A 5,374-nucleotide genomic window follows, 5' to 3' on the forward strand; every position below is an offset into this window, starting at 1 on the left:
CCTGGAGCGACCTCCCACGCTGTGCAGCACACATCTTCAGGACGTGGCAGCAGTCTTTGCTCCTGGTGGAGGGGGAGATTGCCAGTTACAGGGGAGTTGATGTCAGATGGGCTCATCGATTACCAGGGAAACCAACAGAAGGGCATACACCTCACCGCCCCTTTGATAAGAACAACCACTAGCTGGCGCCCAAGGCAAGTATGTAGGAAGGCCAGAGTAAGTGTAAATGAAGCAGGCACTGGTCGGGCAAGGGACGGACAGAGAGCAAGGGAACAGCCATCTTGAGTGGGCTAGTCAGCCACCACCCTTCCTGGTTGTCCCTGAAAAAAAGCTCGTAGACCCTCATTTTAAGACTTTAATGCCCATCATGACAGGAGGAAAGACAAAATATGGGGAATTACATGCGTGTGTGTGTGCGTCCAGTGGCTAAGCTGTGTCTGACTCTTTGCAACCCCGTGGATTGTAGCCTGTCAGGCTCCTCTGTCCATGGAACTTTCCAGACAATAATACTGGAGTGGGTTGTCATTTCCTCCTCCAGGGGATCTTTCTGACCCAGGGATCAAACCTGTATCTCCTGCATTGGTAGGTAGATTTTTTTTTACCACTTGAGCCACCTGGGAAGCTTGAGGAAATATACAGACTACAAATCTAACAGTCTTGAGTTTGGTCCACAGCATCTGATGATCTGGTTGAAATAACTGGAAATTTCCTTTATGTCAACATTGGGTGTTGTAAGCAGATAGGGGAGGGGGTCCCTGGAGAAAGATAATCAAGCTTGACCTCATTTTGGTCCAAGACATTTTGTGATCTAAACCTGGCCACAATGCTTGCCCTTAAACAGGTCTCAGTAATTAATGATCTTAAGGGGAGAAAGGACTACAGGCACGAAGGGAAAGCAGTCAAGAAACAATGGGTCTAGGGACTCCCTTGGTGGTCCAGTGGCTAAGACTCCGAGCTCCCAATGCAAAGGGGCTGGGGTTCCATCCCTGGTCAGGGAACTAGATCCTGCATGCCACAACTAAGAGTTTGCACGCCCCAACTAAAGATCCTGCATGCTGTATGATGTGGCCGTTGAAAAAGATTGGTCCACATTAAAAAATATATACCTTAAAAAATGTTTTTAATAGAGAAATAGAGGTGAGCAAGAAATAATCAACACAGCAACAGGCCTGTTTTTGTTCTTCATTTGTCTTTAGCTCTGGGGTAAAACCATCAGTTGTGGGGGAAAGGCTAAGCAGAAAATTCTAGCCAGGGCTTTGGAATTTAAGTCCAAGATTATATGATATATATATATATATAATATACCATTCAGCCTCCCAAATAGGTGGCATAAAGTCGGGTTGTGCCGCCACATGTGCACAGAACATAGAATTCCTATGGTTCTTTGTTAGTAGGGACTATGAATTTACATTTCAAAGCATCCATGTCTGAACAAATTGGCTTCTAATGTAGTTTGCTGTAAAAAGCCAAACTATTTAGTACAAAGGGTTATACTCATGCACATACATATAGACTACATATGCACACGTATATATTTTTTAAGAATTTTTTTGATGTGGACCATTTTTAAAGTTGTTTATTGAATTAGTTACAATATTGCTTCTGTTTTTTGTTTTGGTTTTTGAGCAGTGAGGCATGTGGAATCTTGGTCCCCCCATCGGGGGTTGAACCTGCAGCCCCTGCATTGGAAGGCACAGTCTTAACCACAGCACCACCAGGGAAGTCCCTTTTGTTTAACTCTTAAGTAAAAACAAGAAGCCATTTGGCCACAGTCTAAATATTCGGGGAAAGAAGTAAGTAGAATTACTCCTGTTGGAAATGCCACATTAATTTATTATGCATAGCATGATCAAACAAGAGGGCCCAAGACAGAACAAGCAGACTATGTTCTTTCCGAGGTAAAAGAGAAATGCAAAGATGCTAAGTCGTGGTCCTTCCTGAGAATTAATTTTGCCCCCAGGATTCTTAGCAATTAGGTCTTTTCATCTTGGAGGTATCAGAGGCAAAGGAGGATGCACAGCACCAAATCCATGGCACAGAGTTCAACACACAGTATTCTACCTGGGGACGTGGAATCAAAAACCCAGCACTGAGAAGGAGTCATGCACAGACACAAGATTTATGGAGGCCATGCAGGGAAAGAAAATATATGGGTTACATATCATACCACTCTGGATGCAACCATTTTTCACACAGCAGAAACTGAAAGAGAAGATAAAGGAGAAAGACAAAGAAAAGTGGGGAGGGGCTTTCCCTGGTGGTCCAGTGGTCAAAAATCTGCCTTCCAATGCAGGGGACGAGGGTTTGATCCCTGGTGGGGGAACTAAGATGCCACAAGCCACAGGGCAATTAAGTTTGCAAGTCACAACTACTGAGCCCGGGAGCCACATCTAGAGAGAAGCCCGTACCCCACAATGAAAGATCCCACATGCTGCAATTGAGACCCACCAAGGCGATGGAAAGCTGGAATCAAGATTGCCGGGAGAAATATCAATAACCTCAGATATGCAGATGACACCACCCTTATGGCAGAAAGTGAAGAGGAACTAAAAAGCCTCTTGATGAAAGTGAAAGAGGAGAGTGAAAAAGTTGGCTTAAAGCTCAACATTCAGAAAACTAAGATCATCGCATCTGGTCCCATCACTTCATGGGAAATAGATGGGGAAACAGTGGAAACAGTGTCAGACTTTATTTTTGGGGGGCTCCAGAATCACTTCAGATGGTGACTGCAGCCATGAATTTAAAAGGCGCTTACTCCTTGGAAGAAAAGTTATGACGAACCTAGATAGCATATTGAAAAGCAGAGACATTACTTTGCCAACAAAGGTCTGTCTAGTCAAGGCTATGGTTTTTCCAGTGGTCATGTATGGATGTGAGAGTTGGACTGTGAAGAAAGCTGAGCGCCAAAGAATTGGTGCTTTTGAACTGTGCTGTTGGAGAAGACTCCTGAGAGTCCCTTGGACTGCAAGGAGATGCAACCAATCCATTCTAAAGGAGATCAGTCCTGGGTGTTCTTTGGAAGGAATGATGCTAAAGCTGAAACTCCAGTACTTTGGCCACCTCATGTGAAGAGTTGACTCATTGGGAAAGACTCTGATGCTGGGAGGGATTAGGGGCAGGAGGAAGGGGACAACAGAATGAGATGGCTGGATGGCATCTCTGACTCAATGGATGTGAGTTTGAGTGAACTCCGGGAGTTGGTGATGGACAGGGAGGCCTGGCGTGCTGCGATTCATGGGGCCGCGAAGAGTCGGACACAACTGAGCGACTGAACTGAAGTGAACTGAACTGAACTGAAAGGCGATGGCACCCCACTCCAGTACTCTTGCCTGGAAAATCCCATGGGTGGAGGAGCCTGGTGGGCTGCAGTCCATGGGGTCGCAAAGAGTCAGACACGTCTGAGCGACTTCACTTTCACTTTTCACTTTCATGCATTGGAGAAGGAAATGGCAACCCACCCCAGTGTTCTTGCCTGGAGAATCCCAGGGACGAGGGGACCTGGTGGGCTGCCGTCTATGGGGTCGCACAGAGTCGGACATGACTGAAGCGACTTAGCAGCAGCAGCAGCAGCGTAGCCATAAAATAATTTAAAATATTTAAAAAAAGAAAAGTGGGGCAAGTAAAGGTAAAATCAAGAAAGAGAAGGATGGAGCCTCCTCCTGGCCACCTGGCTGACCCCTCATCAGCAACTCAGCAGCCACTCAGCATCAGCACTCTCTCAGTATCCCTGCTGTCTCCATGGTGATTTAATGTGATTCTGATGGATGTGACTAGCTCATGAACGCTTCCTGGAGCTGGGCACTGTTGGTGCTAACTCCATTTTCCAGATGAGAAAACAGTGATTCCGAGATTGTTAACAACTTATCCCAAATCACCGAGTTGCTAAAATTGTGGGATCAGGCCATTGAACCTAGGCTGTTTCAGGCCCAAACGTGTGCTCTTGGTGAGCAAAGTAAAAAATAAGATGGTGTTTAATGGAGGAGAACATGAACATGTATTGAGTACTTAATATATACCTGGCATGTGATCCTCACAACAGTCCTGCAAGGGAGGTATCATTCCCATTTCATAGATGAAGAAATTGAGGCTCAGTGCTCACTTTGGCAGCACATATACTTAAATTGGAATGATACAAAGAAGATTAGCATGGCCCCTGCTCAAGGATGACATGCAAATTGGTGAAGCATTTCATGTTTTTATGGCAGAAACCATCACAACATTGTAAAGCGATTTTCCTGCAATTAAAAAATAAAGTTAAAAAAGTATGAATGAAACAGGGAAATTTCTTTAGAAGTTGAGGCTCAGAGAGGTTAAGTAACTTATCTAAAGTTGCACTGCAAAGTCCCGGTCTGGGGCACTTCACCTCCTCTGTGTCTATGCTGAGAGTTTTGTACTTTCTCTCTGAAATAAATCCTGTTTGCTTGCTACCATGAAAAAGAAAAAGGCCAGGTCTCTCAGACTGCAAAGCCCATATTCTATTTGTTAAAAAATATATATTGTTGTTTTGCTCCTAAATTTTATTTATTTATCATTATTTATTTGGCTTCTTCAGGTCTTCACTCTGGCATGTGGAATCTAGTTTCCTGACCAGGGATCAAACCCAGGCTCCCTACAGTGGGACTAGTGTCTTAGCCACTGGACCACCAGGGAAGTCCCTCATATTCTTTCTTATTCTTTCTTCCAGATAGAATTCACAGGAATTTCACGGATTGAACTAAGTAATTAAAAATCTCTCCTTTAGATATTTTTAGTCCTGCATATCCAAGCCAAACACCTAGTGTATTTGTCAGAATTTGAAAGAAGTCTATTAAAGACTGCTTGCAAGAAAACCACTGTATAAACTATGTTTTATAAGTTCTTCTGTTTTAATTATTTAGGTTTTCTAAAGTTTGAAGGAAAAAAAAGGAAACAGAAACCAGTTTTTAATGATTTGGAATTAGGATTCATGAATACACTGGATTCTTTCTTGGTACTGGGGGAAAGCAGAGAGTAAATGTGGTGGGAAACTATGAGGGTCCAGAGATTCAGACTTTAGCCTGGAAGAGACATTAAAGAGGTATTTCAGGGACTTCCCTGGTGGTCCAGTGGCTAAGACTCTCTGCTCCCAATGCAGTGGGTGTGGGTTCGATCCCTGGTCAGGGAACTAGATCCCACATGCCACAAGGAAGATTGATCTTATGTGCTGCAACTAAGACCCAGTGCAGTGAAATAAATACTCAATAAATTAAATATTTAAAAGAAACCTCAGTTATTTAAAAAAATGCAATTCTAATTTATTTTAGAAATAGCTTGAGTGTCTGCTAGTCAACAGTAGAGCTAAGGCCAGAACCTGGGGTTTCCCAATTCTTAAACCATTGTTTTTTCTTAGACATGA

At 43.7% G+C, this 5,374-nt stretch overlaps 1 non-coding gene across 1 annotated transcript; it reads left to right on the forward strand.

The window, feature by feature from the left end:
- The first annotated feature begins 4,091 nt into the window (after positions 1–4,091).
- On the forward strand, positions 4,092–4,198 carry LOC129640789 (U6 spliceosomal RNA). The gene has a single exon (XR_008708992.1). It is a non-coding gene; the product is annotated as a U6 spliceosomal RNA (small nuclear RNA).
- Positions 4,199–5,374: the final 1,176 nt, after the last annotated feature.

This window comes from Bubalus kerabau, unplaced genomic scaffold, assembly GCF_029407905.1.
Source record: "Bubalus kerabau isolate K-KA32 ecotype Philippines breed swamp buffalo unplaced genomic scaffold, PCC_UOA_SB_1v2 scaffold_40, whole genome shotgun sequence".
Classification (NCBI taxonomy): Eukaryota; Metazoa; Chordata; class Mammalia; order Artiodactyla; family Bovidae; genus Bubalus; species Bubalus kerabau.